The sequence below is a fragment of the Solea solea genome, chromosome 9 (genome assembly GCF_958295425.1).
Source record: "Solea solea chromosome 9, fSolSol10.1, whole genome shotgun sequence".
In the NCBI taxonomy this organism is placed as follows: domain Eukaryota; kingdom Metazoa; phylum Chordata; class Actinopteri; order Pleuronectiformes; family Soleidae; genus Solea; species Solea solea.
In genome coordinates, this window is record NC_081142.1 from 5,017,147 (window position 1) to 5,039,039 (window position 21,893).

General features: G+C 40.0%; 1 protein-coding gene across 8 annotated transcripts in view; it reads right to left on the minus strand.

The window, feature by feature from the left end:
- The window catches only part of celf5a (cugbp, Elav-like family member 5a), a 179,306-nt gene that overhangs the window by 139,081 nt on the left and 18,332 nt on the right, over positions 1 to 21,893 (minus strand). The gene's annotated exons all lie outside the window — the stretch shown is intronic.

Below are 21,893 nucleotides of genomic sequence, written 5' to 3' on the forward strand. Positions count from 1 at the left end.
GGGACATAAATAAGCGGCAATATTTTGCACAAATGAAGATTATTCAGTGCTACAATGATTTAACTCCAGAATATTTGTTGCATATTTCAGCGGATGGTAATTTATGACCAAAATATTATATCCTGGTACAGGTTATATTCACATCCATAACAATTTTGAATGTGATTTACAAAGTGATTAGGCAGAGGATGATAGTAAAAGCACACAAAGTGAAAAAATATGAGTCATGAGGTCCTGGAATGACTGTAGCAGGCAAGCTAGACAGCATTTTCAAGTCACTCAAATGATTTTTCCGTAGTCACGATTATGTGGAAAATGCAAATTCATCCCATTCATTGGACTGTAAATGCTTTTTTGTGGCAACATATCATCCTATCCCTAATCATGACATCAATTAAGGATAGCTGTAGTTAAGCTATATTTTGCATACCCTAACTCCAAAGTTTCACTTATCCACACACTTCACATACTCTGCAAAGCAACCAAAGCCATAATTTGGCGCAATCCAGGATGGAGCATTGCTGGGAAGACAGCATCTCTCTCTCTCTACAATGGAACATGGCAAAGTGCCTAGACTTCTCATAAGGATGTGAGGAGTGAGGAGCAGCGTAGGGGGACAAAGAGGAGAGAGAGGGGGAAGAGAATCAGTAATGTACTCCCCCAGCATACAACGAGCAGCATGGAGGAGCCAGATAAGGCACCCTGGCCCCTGCTCTGACTGCTGGAGTAAAGCCTCTCCACCAACACGAGCAATGACTGCAAGGCTTTGGCCGATGCTCCGCTCTATCCATCTATAGCTCTGTGATGCCTCTATTACAATGGCTGCCCCAGAGCTACGTGGGCTCACGCCAGCTGCACAGGATTATAATTAGAGGAACCATGAAGTGCCCTGGACACTGGCAATTGATCTGACTGACAGCCCAATATTTCCACCAGGGAAATAAACCTTTGTTTGCCACTGAGGCAAAGTGGGAGTGTGAGTTGGGAGTAGAGCTGCAACTAACGATTATTTTCATAATCGATTAATCTGTCGATTATTTTCTCCATTAATCGATTAATCGCTTAATATCACAAAACCTTAAAATGTTTTGATTTTTTTAAAAATGATTCACTTCTAATGATTTCTTTGTTACCCAGAGCAAGGAAATAAAGAAAATATTCACATTTAAGAAGCTTAAATAATCGGAAATCTTGTTTTAATCATGAAAAAGCTTCAAACCGATTAATCGATATCAAAATAGTTGTTGATTAATTTAGTAATGGATTATTAATCAATTAAACGTTTCAGCTCTAGTTGGGAGTGTTATGGTTTAAAGGTATAAGGGGATAAAACGTGAAATGGAGGTTCCCTGCTGTTCCGTTTTCTACTTTCACTTAAAGCTGTAGTGAGTTTACTTCTGACAAATGAAGTTTTGCCTCCATTTGGTCTTTCTGAACAGAAACAGTAGAAAATTACTTTCACGCTGTATCTGGAAACAGGCTCTGTCAAGTCATGTTTTGTGTCAAAACACCTGCTGGAGCACAGGCAGCAGGTGCGGTGATGACATTTGGTTCACATAACACTGCTTACAACTTCTCACTCTTGCCTAAGTCAGAGGGCTGAACAACAAATCCATTTCAAATATGAAAATGCTAAATGAATAACTTATTTAATTTTACCACTAAATTATGTATTTATTGATGTGGCCAATGTAGACCTGTTAAAACAGACATTACATTATATAAAGGATACCAGGGAATTCAAAAGTTTTGGGGCAAATCAGGGTTAAACTCATTTTATTAAAACGTGTGACCATCTGTAAGACAGAGGATGGACTAATTAATTATCAATATTGTATTACCCACGAAACCAGCGGTGTGAAACGGACAATCGCAGAAAAACAAGGCCATAAAATCATCCTTCTCACTCTTTCATACGTGGATGATTAGGATATATTCAGCATGAATGTCAGTGTCTGTTCACCTCAAATGCTACATTAATATCACCTGAAACAAATGGAAGAAAAATGATTTTGTGAATTAATTAAGGTTACCGTGTCGTACATTTGCGCTTTGCCCTCGGCTTTATTACAAGACTTTGGTCAGTGTCCTCATCATTAATTAAATAAAATACAGAACCTTTTTCCTTTTTCTGATAATCTAAATCTCTCACAGAGAATATCGCCTAGAAGAGAAACAGCAAATAATAGCGCTGTTTTGGGGCATTTGAAAATAACCTTGTGACACTGAAAACTGTGCTCAACTTAACTCAGGAACCTATTAAATGAGTTTATAGTTTAGGAATACAATCCTCTGAACTCTGACAGAAAACCCTTTTAACATGATGTTTCCATGAAGAGGTACTTTGATTGAATTTAGGCAAAAATAACTACTTGGTTAGATGTGAGAAAATGTTGCTGACATTGTTTCACACAAACATGAATAACAGCCACGCAGCAACACATTCTGCCTCTACTTGTGATCAAAGCCATAAGCGCCTCATATCTGCAGCGGTGCACAACCAAGACAAGGACAGTGCAGGTGTTTTCACCGCTTTATATTTTTCATTTCCAGCTCAGCTCGGCTGGCAGATGTGAAAGTAATAATATTACCTAAAAATAATTTGTAACACATTAAATTACTTTTTTTTTTTTTTTTTTTTTTACAATTAGTGATAGTGAATCATACCATTTAACCCATCCATTTACAAACCAGTAGTGAACACACAAACCGGACACATCAGCAGTGGCCAGCACTTATCTGTGCCCAAGGAGCAATGTAGATCAACAAGTAACTTGCTCAAGGGCACGCCAGCCCTTGAACTGTTTTTGAACCGACAACCCTCCCGTTACAAGCCCAATTCTCTTCTACTTGGCCATGGACTGCCAGAAACAGTGACATTGTGCGAGTAAAAGCCGTCCTGTTTAGTCTGAAGTCGAACACTGCTACTCTGAGAAGCACAGAGACAGTCGTGTGGAGCTGGTAGACATTATCACCTTTATGTGAACTAATTTGACAATGACTTCGATGTAAAAGACATTTGTATGTACAGGTTTCTCACAGAAAGTTAAGGATGCTTTAGTACACAGGAGCAAGTTTGTGTAAGGACAGTGTGTCAGTGTGAGCGTAGACCTACTTTGGTGCATCTGACATTATGACATAAAGTGAAAGCTTATCCTTCTTGAAATTCAAGTCGTGCCTTATCCTGCCTTTAAACATGAAGGCTTGGTTGTTGTAGCAAGTCTTAATGTCTCCCCTTGACAAGGGTCTTTCAGCAGATGTGTGAGGAAGCACAGCAGCATCGGAAGAAGGGGAACAATGTCAAACCCATCTGCTTTTCTATCTCTCAGAAAGCAGCACGTTGTGTGTTGACACTTTTCTATGGTAAGACTGAATGCTGTTTTGAGTAAATCCAGGTCAGCCTGACAAATACAAGGGTTTGTGTCGACATTTTGAGGTTGTTCTTGTGTTTCCTTCTGTTCTTTCTGTTCTGAGACTCTGGGGAGGCTTGACAGCATCACTACAGTTCCCACAAGCCTCCTGTTAGGTCACATGCCCACAGAGAGAGAGAACAAGAGTGTGCAATCTGGGGGGGACGGGGGTTGGCGGAGCAAGACCGGGGCATCCAAAAATGAAAGATGACTTTTGACACATTTCAAGGCTGTGAAATGTGGAAAGACACACTGGTGTTGCTTTTTATAACATGTCTATGTACATAACTATAACTATGCTTCATGGTTGAGCATACCCACACTCAGATAGGAATACAAACATACAAGTAAAACTATATTACTAAAGGGAATCCTATTTTTTTAGTATAAAATTAGTCTTAAATTTAGCATTTATCTACCAAAAGTACATATTAATGCCACTGAGTTAAATCAAATAGAAATACATTTATTGTTCTCAACCTAGAGACGGCTTCAAACCACTTTTTTGGTCATTTGATTTTGGCTTTTCCCTATATGTACCCTTACATTATTTATCGGTATCCGTATGGCTCACAATTTATTAGTATTGTAGATTAGAAACTTAAGAAACAACAGATGAAACAACAACAGCCTAAAAGTGTATAAAATGCCTCTTCAACCAGATGAATTGATAATGAAGAAGAAGGAACAATATAATAACAGGTGATATTTTGAGAATAGACACTGAAGGAGAGGTCTGCACGCGTTGAAACTGCTGTAATATTAAAAAGCTGCAAATAGCTGAACTACAGTCTTTTTAAAATGTTGAATTTAAATAATTTACAGACAAAATTGTATTCCTTTTTGAAATTCTTGGGTTGTAAATTTAGTCTGGGTCTCATAGGACAACATGTGAATTACTTTTAGTGTCTGTACTTAGAAAACTGTGCTGCTTTCAACCAGCATCCCAGATTTAATACTTCTTGACTGCAGCAAAAACCAATCTTTCTGCACTGATTTGTTTACTAACTCTCTCAAGGAGAGACTATGGACAAGCACACAGTCACTTTATGGGATATAATAAATATCATCTCCTTTGTGGCTTTCTTTGTTTGTGCTACGCTGCTCCCTTTGTGTAATTTGTTTCTCAAGCTTTATTTCTTTTTCTTTCCTAAACTGTGTTTGATTAAGCTGAATTCTTCATCTCTCACCACAATGTTTCACCCTCTTCCTACATTTCCCTCGCTCTATTTTTCTTTTTTTGCCCATTCTTCAGCTAGCCCTAACAGATCAAGGTCTATTCAAAGCAGGCACCTATTGCGAGCTTTATGTGTTACCTGCCAGGCTGACAGTAATGCACCATTTCGTTTCATCTTCAAGCAATGCCACCATTATCAGTGCATAAGATGTATGGCAACACAATATTAATGGTCTCTTTCTCCCGTGCAAAATGAAGGAGGCCTCAGCAAAATAAACAATCTGCTCTTTCTTCTCAAGGCAACTGAGCAGGTACATCAAAGCGGAATAAAAAACGACCACGATGTGCGCTGTTTGTCTCTGCTGTGTCATGAGAGGAATGACTTTCCACAGCGGGAGGATGGCGAGAGAGCCTCCGCTCACAGCCTCTGCTTTACTGTACACGAGAAGGATCCACTGTTGAGCCGACTTTTCTGCATGGAGCTATGAATGAGCACTGACACTACATAAGATAAAGCTTAAAGTAATGCTTAGCAAGTATCAAAATGTTCAAGTAAAGCAGAATGGGATGCTGACAACGCAGAATATTAATGAGATAAGTAATAAAATCAATTGAATCCTAAGATTTTGTGTTACTGTGCATTGAATCATCACACAGTATATCATACAGTGTCAGCGTTATGCATTCTCCTCTCAGTCACAATCCATATCCATCCAGAGTCCATTTTTAGTGGTATTTGAGTACAAAGATGTTCTGTAGATCGTGACTTTTTTTGGACCATGAAGCTCGTGTATGTAGCAACTGGCTGTGTAGAGCGCCAGGTCATTTTGCTTTATGTCACGAACAGGGCACAGCTATAAAGGACAGAGCTGTCTCTCTGCATTAAAACAAAATGTACTACTAGGGGGGCTTTTCTACGTGAGTGAGTGAGTGAGTGGGTGGGTGGGTACAAAGTGACTTGATTTCTCATGCAAGCAGAGGGTGGAGTAAAAAAAAGGTTTCGGGGGAACTAGAGGTAGGATTGAAATAATGGCATGTAACCATTTGTGGCTAATTATAAAGAATAAGCTTAATTGGACATTTTTTTTTATTTCCATGATTCAGTGAAAGCATTGTTCCCTTTTTTATCTGCTCTACTTGTGCAGATATAAGTTTTAATGAGCTTCTCTTAAAAATCATGCACAGATCACAAGCCAGGCTGATGGATGATAGCTTAAGAAAAGTGCATTAATAAATGAGTCTTCCTGTCTCTATTCATTCTTGTCAGGATCTATTTTGCTCCAGCTGATTCTATGACTTAATTCCAGTTTAGAATAAGGTCTAAACAGAACCGCGGACAGATTAAAACCCTTTGTATTTATTGCACATATACGTGTACATTTATTATCATCGGTTTATTGGCAAACCAATGCTGTATATAAGATCAGCTGCTTATAAGATTTTCAGACACTGGTGAGGTATGGAACGGCAATCTGCTGCTAAGGAGATATATTACAGGAGGAGAAACCTCCCAAGCAAGTTATTAAAAACACTAAAGCATTAGCTGGCAGAGCTGGGGCTCACTCCTCCTTCACTCTCCTGATCTCCTCACTGCTCTCTTCTCCCGATAGGCTAAAATTAGACAGTACATCCCTGACACACACACACATTACCAGAACAGTGACCTATTTGTTTGGTTTCTGAACTGACTGGACTGCACTTTTATACACACTGTGCTGAATAGCTGAGATTAAAATAAGACATTACATCATACGGGGCATGTCAGTTAGGCAATGGGACTTTACATTCACTGGCTTTAAAAACAATGTAGATACATTTATGTACTGCAAAGGGCCACCTTGGCCTAAATTGGCATAGAGATCCTTTGTCCACAGTCCATTGATACAGAATCCAGATATTGCATGGTTGTACTTTATTTAAAGAGGACTAATATAAAGGAGGTTTGACTGGTCTTCGACAGACTGTTTGTAGGCTACGTTCTGGCTTCAGGGAAGCCTGCGGCGCTTTAGCACCCACGGTCCCGAGAGGAGTGCCACCACTGCTGAGTGAGGAGAAAAATGGCTCTGAGACACAGAGATGGAAATATGTAGAAAAGAGGAAAGAGAAAACACAGGGAGGGAGAAAAGGCAAATGAGTTAGAGAAAATCAGAGATAAAGGGAGTAAAGATAATGAACAGCACATAGGAATGTGCATTCAAATAAAACGTGAAAATATTTCTGTGCTAAACAGAAACACATCTTACAGTATATGCACCGGGTATGACGCATAGTCACCACAACATATTAATTAACCAAACAAAAAGTGTTTAATCTAAAATGTTCCATCCATCAATAGTTCAGGGAGCGCTTAAGAAAATACTGTTGCAGTCAGGCCCACATAGGTTCAGCTCATTTAACGGAGTTTGGCAGCATGACAAAAACATAAATCAAAGATATGCATTTTGGTTTATATAAAGGCTTGGCTAAAATTACAGGTCAGAAAAGCAATTACTCTTTTCTGAGGTTGTCAAATCGAATAAGCTTTGTGTTTTAGACAAAAGATGGAATGCGGTCTACTAGATGGGTGTCATACCACGCAGCAGTTTTGCCCTGAGGTGGTGAGAACCGTTTTTCCTTGCAAAACATGTTTTTTTTTCTTTAATGTGCATTCACTCAGCAAATGGTCTCTGACTCAACACACACATTTCATTCATGTCAGAGGTACTGAATCATGGACTACTCCAATGCAACTAAACATTGTGTACCTCTATTATGACTACTACAGAGGCCAGGTGGAGATCAGACAGAGAAATTTAGAAGAGAGAAACAGTGAAGTCGGCATGTAGAAGAATGTGTAGCAATGCTGCTGGCCATTTCAGGACCATGGACAGAACCACGGACAGTTCAGTACTTTCTTGTTGCTTGTGTAGTTGTTAACTACACAAAATACATGCGAAATATCTCTGGCATTTCGTATCCCCTCTTTGTGAGGGGGCGGAGGAAGCTCTTTTATTGATATAGCTGTTGTATTTCTAGCAATATCTATTGCATTTCTTATCCAAATACCACCAAAGTCAGCGCTGCACACACTGATGCCCTTAGTAAGTCACCTGCTAAGTTTGAAGACTCGAGTCAAGAAACAATACACCAGTAGTGCTGCTTTGGTATGGTCAATAATATCTCCCTGCTGCTGCTCTTCACTTCTGGTATCCAAAAAAATCTAAGACAATGTGAGAAACCAGAGGCACTCTAGAGGGTGATAGATAAAAAACAAACAGCTTTTCATGACTATTGAATCATATCAACAGTAAAAACATGCCAACGCATTTCAGCCATCAAGGCCTTCATGAGAGGAAACATACAAAATGCCTTGTGGTCATGTGAACACAATGGCAGTCACATGACCACTGCAGACAGTTCAGGTCACATGGCAACATGTCCAGCAGGGGACAAAAAAAAGATCCATGAGTAAATATACGAATATATAAACAATTCTTTAAAAATATATTCATGTACTTACAGAAAAGGAGCTGTTAGGACGTTCATTGCATTTATAGCTAAATGTTACATTGTTGGATTCACTGTTAAAACCTGTAACAAATAGCTTGCAAGATATAAGCACCACAGCAATGATAAATATTCCATCAGAATCCACCGATATTTGATTAGAAGCTAAAACCTTTAGCTACAAGACAACATAATTGCAACTGCACCATCATCTCCATACCCTCTGATTATCCTGCTGGGAAAAAAAAACAAAAACAAAACATAAGTAAACAAACAGGCAACACAAACAAATTAAAATAGCAGGCAGCAACAGCATATAGCCCTGATTTTGGAAGCCAACACTCCAGTTAAAACCTCCATCTGTTGAAACGCATTCCCGAGGTGCTCCTAGAAACTGTGAACACCCACACACAGAAAACTCTGCCAGGAGAACAAAGACAAACATTTCAGAACCCCCGTGCACCTCTCGCACCACAGCGCATGGAGAAGAAAAAAGCCTTTCCCCTGCTAAATATATGGGCTTGACGTGGGAGCGTGTGGGCTGGTGAAAGCTCAAGATGCAATGCTTTGCTTTAACACATATACAGCAAAATTAAGACAACCATCTCTCCTATCAGTTCGTCTTGCTCTGACGTGCACTCACATTTCCACAACACACTGCCTGGTTTTGCAGGATGCATTCTTCTCAGAATATTGAGGAGAGCAGTGACAAATATTCTGCCTTGTATTATGTGATTAGTTTTCTAATAGCTTTGTAAATTAGATTACAATACAGTTAAGTACATTGAAACCTCACTTAAATCTTGATACTCAGCATTCGCCTGCTGTCTGTTCCGTAAACATCCACAAACATCTCCAAAAAAGATTTCTATACAATAATAACCACAGCCCTCAGTGCATTTCGTATTTATAGCAAACATCAAAGGGAAGAGGCAATGCATTAGAGCCCATTTTGGCTCAAGGGGAGAAGCCATTTTCACAGTTTCTCAACAGGAGAGTAAAACCGCCCCTCTCTTGTAACCCATAAAAATCCTGAAAAAAAAAAAGAAAAAAAAAAAACATCCACTGTATTAAACAGTTAAAAAAAAGATGTTTAATTAGTGGAAATGATGTTAATTTGAATTATTCTAACCTAACGGTTCTTAATCAGAGGGCCAACAAACCTTAGGGTTTGAGTTACCAGGCTGAGAAACGCACAACAAATGCACAAAGCCCAAGAGACCACATTGGATAAACTTTGCCTTTGTGAAAGCTCTAGACAAACATTTAGACACAAAGTACAGTATATTTGCATAAATATCTTTACCCAAGGATGCAAACCCTAAGGTTTGTTTGCTTTGCTATAATGCATCACTATATACCAAGGCACATGCAACATGTGCAGCCCTTACTGCAAGCATCAATGTCAAATCAATGTCAAACGATTCAAAGGATTAACTATGTAAAATGTTACCGTTAATTATCAAACTCAACTTGACAACCAGTGCGACATGATGCACTTACAACATACACTTCAGTTCATTTATAAGCTGTAATTTATATGCTTATTCTTAGGACAGAATAACATAAATAAGATGAGCATTTCTGTCTGTGACTTGAATGATCATTGTCTCCAAAATATCACAAAAGGACATCACCACCACAACAGTGCGGATGGAAGCAACAGAATAACACACAAGGATATTCAGTTTGTTATTTTCACATGCTGACACAAAGAGATCCCACCCAGTTCTATGTGAGAAGAAGTCACACCAAAGACTAACACACACACACACACACACACACACACACACACACACACACACAGAGGTAGGCACAATTTGATTACATCAGTGTGATGGCTCTAAATAACACGGGGTGAATATTTTCTTACCGTATAAAAATGCACAATTTCAAACCACCAAACAGGGTAGATACTGAACTGTTCGTGCTGTTTCAAACCTCAGGAAGAGTAAACAGTATATGCTGTTAACAGAGCTGGTGGTGATGATTATTATGTACATCATTCACTGGGGCTTTTGGGAGTTACACGCCACAATACAAGATTTTGTTTTATTCAGAAAGTAATCATTTCTAAAAGAGTACACATTCAGGGACATTACCTCTGTGACTACTAAAATGTTTTGACAACACATAGGACACACCAAAGGAACTCATTGCTATTTAGACGTTTGAATTGGTGTTATATTTTTATGTCCTCATTTATGCGTCTGAAAAAACATCCCGTCTCTTCCTGTCTTCAAGGCAATAAGAGAGGATGCAGCACCTGGGGCTTTGTTGTTCACCCTAATGTGAGTTAATCTGGACACTGTCACATCAAACACTGGTACATCTTAGGTGTTATGTAGATGGTGTTAATAGAAACTTAGCCTGGCACAGTCCCTGTGGGCCCCTCTCTTGCCTTTTCATTTGGATGGAGACAGAGAGATAGGCCATCTTCAAAGCCCTCTGTGTTTTCCCTGTATCGACCACACTTCTCTGCAGCCCTAGAGGCTTCCTGTTAGAAAGGATTTGCCTTACAAGCTCTGTGTGCAGCCACTTTGGAAAAATAAAGCAAATAAAAAGTGAGAGAAAAAAATTCAGCGCAAAAATAGACAGAGAAAAGATCTGTTGATAATGATAATGACAATCTACCAGCAATACTGAAACCTGTCACAGTAGTTTTAGTGTCTATGCTGGTGTTGAATGTGAGAAAAAGATAAACATTATATTTTTCAAACTATTATATTTTAGCAGCTGTAATTTTTATATTAGGTGAAGGGCAGATTCTCTCTCTCTCTCTCCATCTCTCTCTCTGTCAGAGATAAATACGAAACTAAACATATTGGTGGTGTGAACACACACACACACACACACACACACCAATCATGGAGTGTGAACCTGGCCTCACAAAGTATGCCAAATTTAATTTTATTTTTTCCTGGTTATAACATTTAAATAAAATTATGAATGGTTGTGAGGAGAAGACGAGGAAAAGGAGCAGGATAGTTCAGTGCAACCTGCCGGTCAGTGGATGAGCTCATCCCAATGTAGTCTGAGAATTAATTCAAACGTTACTGGAGACCATTTACTGAGAGCAGGAAACAAAGATGCCGTGAACTGTCAGATCAAGCTGTTCACATTCATACAAAACCACCAAAGGAACCTTCAATAAAAATTTTTTTTTTTTCCTCTGGTTGCACAATTAGTGGAAAAATACAAATACATGTACATGAATCAAAGTAGTGGATATAAAATATGTAGTGTGCAGGATATGGTCACTGTTTGTGTTGCTAGGCAACAGTCAAGTGAGTCCGCTTGTGGAACTTGTTGTAAAAAGAAACGAAACAAAAACCATACCATAACCTGTTGGAGCTTCTAATTGTCATGCAGTTGTAATAAATATCAGCACGTCTGTGATCATGCTTGAGCATTACATACAGTTGTTGTTGTAAAAGGTAAACTTGTTAATATATAAGACCAACTTTCTGTCACGTCATTTCATTTAAAATGCCAATGATCACAGTATTTGACAGAGATAAAAACAACAAAGCTGGTGCCGGCCTGAGACTTTTGCACAGTACTGTATCAGACGTGGCAATTGATCACTTCCTTTCTCCCACATTCTCCCCTGCTATGAAACACATTCTGTATCTCATCTCATGGCTCCATTTACTCATTAAGCAGGGCAATATGTTATTATTCTCATTGTTTTCCAGAGGGGAATAGAGCATTCTGCCCTGTTGGTTTACACTACAGATAATCCAGGATTTACAGCTCAGTGATCCTGTGTTTTTATAGGGCGGGGCTAAGGTTGGCATTTCTTGATATTTGCCGTTTCTTTTTTCCTCTTTAGCTTCAGCTCCATGCTGATCTTTAGATAACCTGACATCTACTCTTGCCTTTATTATTATTATTATTATATGTCCTAGGCTATAGCCTGACTACTATCAAACATCTTCAATAAAGGGGGCTGGGCAGCAGAAGATAGCAATGTTGACAAAGAAAGAGTGAGAGACAGTGAAAGGGAGACTGAAGGGAGAGCATGAGAAAGAAAAGGCTTTTATTTTCTTTCTGCTACAACCTGAAATATACTCAGCCAGTGTAGCTGGCCAGCCTATACCCACAGGGCTCTTACTATGTACAGGTCCACACTATAATAAATCTAACATTATCAGATCCTGGTCATAGAGCAGACACAGCCTAAGTGCTTTTAGATGTGTCAGAGGACATGACAGACTTTCACTGCCCTACCGATGACTTCTCATCAATCCAGTTTGAAGTTGGTTAACAGTCCCCAGAAGAGCTGCGTAAATGTCTTCAATTATAGTTTCTTTATACACAGCATTTTTCACCAAAACAGACTGTGTATCCTTAAGGCCTGACAAAGCATTTTATATTTTTGCAACCTTCAATGTTGCCATCTTCTCTTATTTTAGCAAACTAATAACCAGGTTTTCCCACTGGTCAGCTCCAGCGCTCCAGAAAGGACATTTCATGAAGAATCGTGCAGATGAAGTGGACTGGAAATCCATGCTCTGTCATTTCCCAAGAAAAGAGTGACACTGACGTTTATTCCGTCTTTCAGGGACATATTTATACCACTGCAGAAAAAAGCACAATCATGTGCTCAAGCCCAACCCATCAAATAAATCTGAGATAAATGTGCATGTATCATAATCTATAATGTTTTAGAGATGAAATAACAAAAAAAAATTAGAGGATTGAAGAAACTCCTGACAAAAGAAACAGATTAAAAGAGAAAAAGTGAGAAAAGACATTGTGATGGGGAAAAGACCATGCATTGTAAGGTCAGATAAGCAGACAGACACATTGCAACTGTCAGACGGGAAAGTACACAGGAGAGCAGCCAAAGTCTATATGCTGCTGCAAGTGTCATATAGATTGATAGATTCATAAATAATGAATCAAGAAAAATGGGTAAAATAAACTCTGTAAATAAATGTGCTGTCTCATTCCCTGCCCCAGCACCTAATGGATTGTGTGTGTGTGTGTGTGTGTGTACACTTATTTAGGCAGTGTGAAGGCGCACACCACCGTGGCAATCACTTGTCTGACCCCCATTACTGATTGTGTGCAATAATCATGAGAGCATATACTTTACAGAAACACAACAGACACATGTTTATTCATGTCTGTCTGTCAGAGCATATCATCCATCATAAATATTTTATATTATATTTAATCTATTTCATATGTTTATTCAATTATTTTGTTTACTTTTTTAGACTTAATTTAGTTGACAGTCTTTTGAATTATTTGTTAATGATTGTAATTTCATACTGATTTCTTAAAATGATGTTGTTGTTTTTTTTAAAGAAAGTGTTGTTATGAATCTGCAGCACCTTGAATCTGCTGTGTATGAATATTACGTTGCCTTTTAATTACACAATCATGCTGCCAAACACTTCATAAAATAAATTGGCAAAGATAAATATTGCATTTTATTAATAACAGGAGCATAAAATAAAATGACAATGCAAGTTCAAGATCGTTCACCTCTAAAAAGTGAAACCTTACCACAGATACAGTTTTGCCAATTTATATTCAGGCCGTGCTTCACTGAATGTGACAGCTGTGCACAATCAAACTCAAGAGGTGTGTAAACACTTACTTCCCAGTTGGTAATTTTAGCAAGTCTGCCACTCCCCTATTAAAGCAAACTAAAGAGAATAGAGTAAGCATTTCTTCATGTTTCAATATGTCTCCTACAAGTTCCTCAATTGTGTCTTTTGCGAGGTAATAAAAAATGTACATGTTGAGTTAAAGTAGGAATATATAGATACATATTTCCCATTTATCATAGACAATAGAACATTTTGGCATATTTTAAACAGCCCATTCTCTATGGCTAAATGAGATGGACAATCAAACCATAATCATGCAGAAGACTTTTAACAGTTGCAGCTGCAAACATAATCTGGAAATTAACTGTAAGTGGATTCACTCTCAAAGGGCATTAGTGGAAAAAGACACAGGATTATTATTATTTGTTTCTTTTTTTTGGGGGAGGGGGTTAATATTACATTATTACAATAATAATAATAATGATAATACACTGACAAAGAAGAACAATGTGCAAAGATCAAAGCTGATTAATTGTTTTGGTTCTAACATATTTCAATAACGTCAGTTCTCCAACCTGCTTTTTTCCTCATGTCTTTTTTCTCCTTCCAGGAAGTGTGCCTGTTTTCATATGTAAATCTGAGAGGTGGTGCATATTCCGTAAGTGAGCATCACACTGTCATCTTAATGATTGCTCTTTGGGGTGCCTCTCAGCTTCATCATGGGATTCACAGGAACAACCACAGCGCACATTTTCACCTGATTCTCATGGCACAGGTTTAAACCACCAGGCACTGAGGCCCTTCATCATTACCTCTCACTCTATATTTTCTATTTCTCTCCATCTCACTCATTTCATCTTCACAACTCAGTCAGTCAAATATTGCTTCTCTTACTTCCTTTTTAGTTCCAGTATCTATATCTACTTTATGACCCTTCTCCACACCTTCTCCTGTGTCGCTGCCTCTATCACACTAATCCATATATCTTCATCTTCTTCTCCCGCTTTTCAATTTTCACTTTACTATACAACACCTCCCACCTGAGAACTTCAGAAAGAACATACAGTACATGCACCTCCAATGCACACCTCCAAAACTTGCCACATGCACAGAGCAAAAACAGTGTGTGTTGTGTGTGCTTATTTTCTTACAAAGCCCATCATATGCATTTTGGGGTTGTGGTGGGGTAAAGGGACTTGGGGGGGGGGGAAATTGAGTGTTCTCCCTGTATGTGAACTTGCTGTGTGGGAGACATCCAGTATACTGTTTTACTTTTAATTATTTACAGCTGCCCCTTATTGCAGTTAGGACTGAAATAGTTGAGAGGCAGTCTATAGCTGTTGGCAATAACTATATAATTTATATCCCAAACTATTCTGTGGCCATCCAGCATAATTTCCTATATGAAACACTTCTAAAGCTGCTACAATGGAAATAAGTGGAACCACTCGCATCAAGTGTCAGCTAAAAAGTTTGATAAAAAATGAAAAAAGTGGCTCAAAGGAAGAAGAAAAAACTTTCAGAATCTTACCACAAAGAAATGTGGACTGGGTCAAGGTGTTTGATCTCGCTGGTGCTGCTTCAGCTATATCCTGTGTCTGTAGGGCAGACGACAGAAGATTTCACCCTGTCACTGGCTCCCTGAGCGATCTCAACTGTCAGCCCTCTTCTGCAATGCAAATACCCACTTCCACATGAGCAAGCCCATCACTAGCACTCCCCATACACTTGTATTCCATGTCATTACCCCCAGGGACCCTCACATACACTGTTCCTCCACTCTCCCCTTCTGCTGCCCTTATCAGGGATGGGAGAGGCAAGGGACTGGGGCTTAAAACAATTCAGGATGTTTGGCTGATACGTTGGTAGCCATAATGGAGGGCTGCCACGGGCTGTTTCCACTCAGGCCTCCTGTCACTCACACTCCTCTCCTTGCCCTCCAGCCATGTGTACTGCATTTCATTAGTCCTGATTTTTGCTGACAAACGCTGGCTGTCATGCCGTGCATGTGGCCCCCTTACCCTCTCTGTGGACACTAAAACAAAGCAAAGATCTGCCTTACAAATGAGCTCCCTCTGGTTCCACGACACTAGTGTGCCATCTCTCAGACAAGCACAGATATACAGGACATGTACACGTATGTGTGTATTGAACACGCTCACACACACTCACACTGCAATGTTTGATGTCAACATGACCCTGTGCTTCCCTCTCACTTTGTTCTCAATATTTCAACTATTCTGTCACTTCACCCCACACTAATATCTCCCACAAACCTCACTTACCCTCCTCTCTCTCTCTCCCACAGGCACAAAGTCCAGCCAGTGTGATGTCAGCTCAGATTAGCGACAATGGGTGAAATGTGTGTCCTTCATTATGGAGTAAATTGACATGTTCTCAGCGACACTTGCCTGTGCCTCCTGAAGTGTCATCTTGTCTATTTGAATATTCATTTTTTAAGCTAATGTTTCCAACATACACAGAAGGGCACGGACTCACACAGAGACACTTACACACACACACCCCATATTCATCATCCATGTGGGCACCCTGCCGCTCAGTCCCACTCTCTGTCTTTGTGTCTGCAGGCAGTGGCACACCTGTACATGGACCCGCAGATGGATTGTCAGTCAGTATCTGGGCCTTGCCTCTTGCACAGCTTTGCACTGCCATGCACCCCAGGCTGGAATAAAACCAGACTCATCTGCGTCTGTCTCGCTGGTACAGGTGATGCTTCAGTGCCAAACTGACATTAGATCATATGAAAAATCACAGCCAGTCTTTGTTAGCCTGGGATGCAGGCGGGGACAATGAAATGTACAAATAAATCAAACCTAAATACACACACACAGCTTCCCCCATTACAAACAAGGCCCAGCCCTGTAACCCAGATCACAGCCTTGTCATATGATTGAATCTCACAGACAGGCAGGCAAGCAAGTCTCCAGCCAGAACCAGAAATAGGTTAAACAGGCTAAAAATATAAAAAACATTAATAATTCAGCTTTTTTGCTAACCTGTACCCCAGAAAAAATAGCACACTTCTCACTGTGCAGTAGCTTTATGGGCAGGGCATGCATAGAATTATTTTGGTATTTTACACAACGTCTCCCCCAAGATTCAATAATGTAAGCAGTGGAAGCAGCGTTGTAATGTCAAAAGTGCTAATGTTACAGATGGGGTCAACATTGGGTCACCTGGAACGCAATACAGTATACTTTGTTTCTCATTATTCTATAGAAACAGAGAAATGATTTACTACAAATGATATTTACAGTTTTACTGTTATTTTCACATTAAAGGGAAAACAAGCAAAGACAAGAAACAGCCTTGAAACATATGCAACTCCTTCAAATAAAGCAGAAGTTAAGGGCTCTTTACTGATTTTGCCACAGTTGCATGCATGCATACAGTAAGTGTAGGTGCCTCCATGCATGAGCTATCTCCTAATATAAAGCTCCCAGTGAATATATTCAAAATACCCATCCATCCATTGCATATGGCTCTAGTTTATAGGAGAAAAGGAAATGTCATATTTCCACTGTTGCAGTGAATATTGTTTATTCTCAAAAGGCAGGTGCAGCCTGCAGATCCTACTCCTTTTCAAAATACCCTGAGAAACCAATCCCCTGAGGATAAGAAGCCTTTTCTAAATATGTGGCTAATCTACCACACAGAAAAATGAGTCGAACAAGGGAAAGGAGTGTGTGCACGCGCGCAGGTGTGTGTGTGTGTGTGTGTGTGTGAACGTGTGTGTGTTTTAAAGGAGTACCAGAGGAGCAACAGTGAGACAGACGGTGGAAAACAAGCAACAACGTGATGGCTCCAACAGTTACTCTGTTTGTTTTAGTCTATTTCTAGCCCCTTTGCTTTAAGTGCGTGCATGTGTGGGTGTGCATGTGTGTGCGTGCTGAATGCATGTGTGCATGTTCTTAGGGCGTGAAGATGCAGTTCCCTGAGGAGCACTCTGGTATAGCATCCCTTTACTGTGTATACATAACTCAAATATGCCATTACAGCTAACACACTATAGTGAGTGGGTGTAAGTGTGCAGTGTTAAGTCTGCTGTCATACCTGAAGCAAAGTTTAATAAGTAGGAATCAAAATAAAACATTACTATAGCCCCCTGACTTTTTATGATACCACCTGCTCCTTCGAGTCATCTGGGTGATTTGACTTGAGTAATAAGTTCAGAGACAGGTTAGGTTATAGACATAAAACCCATGCAGAGCCGGTATCTACAAAGCCATCTTTATTCTCATATCAATGTATCCACAAATGTTATAAAACACAGACACTGGAGGCAAAATCCTGCTGCTTCTGAGACCAGCTGCTGCCTTATTGTTGTACTTAGACCACCATGAAGGGCACTGAAATGTTTGAACAGACATATGGATCCTTACTTTCTGTGTTTGTTCATCAAAGAGATCATATAAGCTGTTAAATACACACACACACATCTAATATTAAAAAGGAAAAACATAATGTTCACTTTGAACAAATCTTTTATGTACTGAATTCATAGAACAGAACATTTCTGTTTTGTTTTGGGGTTTCTTTTATGAAAAAGGGAAAGAAAAAAAAAACCTGCTTATTTTAACATTCACTCCATTATGGGTTTTTTTTTTTTTACCTGAAAACACACACACACACGTTACCCAGAGGCTAATTTCTAACGAGTACCCTCTCCCTGACTACAAGGCCACAAATCCTGCCAGCACTGATCGGCTTCATGCTGGCCAGTCTACTCCCTCCTCCTACCCCCCACAACAAAAGCACATTCACTACACAATCACAATCATACAGTTCACCATGGTCATACACGTTCAGAGTAGCATTGAATTATTCAGCCTTTGTGGTAGAAAGCTTGGCTGTAGTTGATAAACAGGTGGGTAACACATGCATATATGTTTGGACTGTGTGTGTGTGTGTGTGTGCGCACGCACACGTGCACATCCCCACAGAGGAAATGCTGGATGGTTTACGGCGTGTTGGGGAAGGGCTCCATAGAATGGCAGCCTCATTTCCACAACACAAGGTCGGCCACTCTCCACCACACACACCCAGGCTCTCACTCGTAATACATCTTAATACGGCTGAACTGAGCGACTGCACAAACACATGCACAAACAAACCCATGCATACATGCATAGAAACACACAAGCGTCCACTCACACAGCAGCCTAACAGTGCAGGTGTGAACTGTGCAGCTAAGGGCAAAGTGCAAGAGAGACAGGAATTGAGTCAGAGGGAGATGGAGGCAATTGAGAGGGAGGGGATCTACTTAGAGTGTTGACACTGCAGGAGCCCACATGTGTGTGTCGGAGCATAATCTTCTCCCTGCTCTCATTGGTTTTTTTAATGCGGGTGCTATTTCCATAAACCTGCCTCCTGAATCACTGCCAGCCTCTTACACTCCCCCCAGGTCGAGCTGCACTAATACTAGAAGTAAATGCAAGCAGCAAACACATTTCCACCAATGTTTCTCCAAGACAATCACTGTTGTACACAATTCTAGCATAACAAAAAGGCTAAGGCGGCATGTTTCTCTGTGCTACAGCAAATAGACTAGCTGCAGTGACTGAGATTATTTCTTGGATCTGCTGGATTTGAGGAGTGGCAGTGGCAGGACTGAGAGTTCGAGGGGAGGGGGGTTGTCGATTGAGGGAGGGGGGGGATGGGTGGTTGATAACATAAAGGATGCAGGATTTTGTCATGATGCTGGGATGGGTGGAGTAAATCTCCTGTGGACTTGTGTATAGAGCTGTGACACACTACACACACACACACTAACTGCTGTAAAGACAGCCACTACAGGCCTTAACACTCAGTCTCTTTCTGTTGTAAGCATAAAGGGATCATCAGGAAGACATTTTAGTGCTCAGGTCACTGGGGGATACTACGATTTCCCTTGTTAGGAGAAAAAGAGGATGTGTCCATTACGCAGACATCACACATCCAAAAAAGCACTCATATGGTTATGTAAAACACTGCAACTCCATCAGCAACAAACAAGCATGAAATACAATGCAAATAATATATATAACCTCATTGTGTGACAAGCTGCCATGTGCGCATTTTTTCTTCCCACCTTTACACGCTGCTATCTGTATGTACATAACACTTGCTGCCCTACAAAGCCTGCAGATGACACATTCACACACACAGCTAATAGAGCCAAGCAATGCACACCTGGTAAACTGTCAGTGTCTCCCATTCAGTGGCCAAACTTATGTCAGGCACTCGGTGTCCCCAAGGTTCCCATCACACTTCACCACAGGAATCTATATTCCAGCCCAGTACACTTCCATTAGGCCATACTGTTCCTTTCAGCAGCTAATGTGTAACATGGGGGCATGGATAATAACAACCATGAACACAGTCACAGGAAAAAAATACAAATCTCTGGATAATAACAATATAAATATTTATATAATAAATCATTCTTCAGATTTCTTTTTTTTTTTTTTATCAAACTACATTTTTCATAGTACTATATCTTCCAGAATTCATTAGCAGATTTTATTTGCTCCTCGACAGTATAGAGGAGTTTTATCTGACTAAGTGACATGACTTATATGATCTGTGTTGTATAATATTCTATTTATTTCAGGGAGATGGCATTATCAAATTGCGAAACACAATTACATGTCATGTTGACAGCCAATGCGTCATAAAGCCTAGTATAGGACAGACTACAGTGCATGGCCATAAAAAGTGCAGAACTGCTGCCTAAAGATGCTCAAGTGATGATAAAAATGAGCCAACAAACACTGTCAGGAGGTAAGAAACAAACGATCTATATTAAATTCAAATGCTACATTATGTGAGTGGAGGTGGTTTGGAGGTGGTTTGGCTTGAAAAGATGGATGTTAGTCAAACGACGGAAGTTGGAAGTCGATTGCCATTAGAAGTGCTGCACTAAAAATGATAAATACGAAATGTTTGTGACTAGCCAAGGTACCAGCACTGGAACACACACAGGAAATGAAAGTGGAATCATTCTGCAAAAAAACAAATGCCATTAAACAAAAAAAGCAACAAACGCAAGACGTTACCAAACTCTTTCGCCTGTTTAATCGTAAAAGATATGGTGCCAATTCAAGATGTTGAAAGAGGGTATCAACTATCGAATACTTTAGATCTAAGATGCACAGTACTAGGCCAAACATGTTACCAAACTCTAGTGTTATGTTAATGTTAATAATGACATATGCAAACGAGTATGAGCACTGGTCAAAATCTCTATACAACAGCAACAGTGCAGGGGTTAATGACAAAACACAACTGTTAATAACACGTAATTAATGTCTGGGGAATAGTTTACATTACTTACAGCACAGCTGAGCAAATGGCCTATAAAGCAGGTTTTTGCAAACAAACAGCTGGCATATCTAGTTACCATCAAGCAGTGAAGCAACAGGGGTCATACCACAAAAGATTTAGGAACAGAAAGCTCAAGAGACAAGACCAGGAGAAGCAGTGGGAGGCAGTTGAACACGCAATGGATCATGTATTTTCTACATTATGCTGCTGAAAATGATCCTTATTAAAACTGGACATTCATACTTGTGAATCCATCCTGCAGCATTTGTATGAAGCTAATGTTCTTGCCTGTGCTATTTGTGGATGCAGTATTACAGCCCACACTGTCTTGGACCACTGGTGTTTGTGTGAGTGAAGCTGAGGGGAAGAGAACAGCAGAGCAGCCTTGTCTGCGGCCTGACACTCATCAACGTCTGCCTGTTACATTTCTATGACATGCTCTGTCTCAGGAAGAGCAGCGGCAGTGGAGCAGTGGAAAAGGAGGATGTGAGGTGGTGAGGACGAGGTGGGGCAGAGGGTAAGTCAGCAGAAGGCTTAAAGCAGGACTGAAAGGTACAAGAAAAGGGTTTTATTTCTCACAAGTGACACATAGCAACTTTCAGTGTGACTGGATATGTGTGCACATGAGCACGGATAAAGAAGCAGCCATCAAGACGTATTTGAAAAATGTAACATGCTGGGCTGTGTGACCTGAACATACTCTATGCATCAGGATTGTAAGATAATAACGTGTTACAGGACCAAGAGCAGAGGTATTATAAACACCCGAGACGTGAGAGAATAAACTTATACAACAGACAACAGACAAACACAGAAAGACAATCAAATTCTCAGTTTTAAAAACACACTGCTGAATAAAGTTTTAAGCTTTAATGAACACATCCTCTGGCGTAATGTGAAATGGTGTTTTTCATCTGCCTCTGTCTC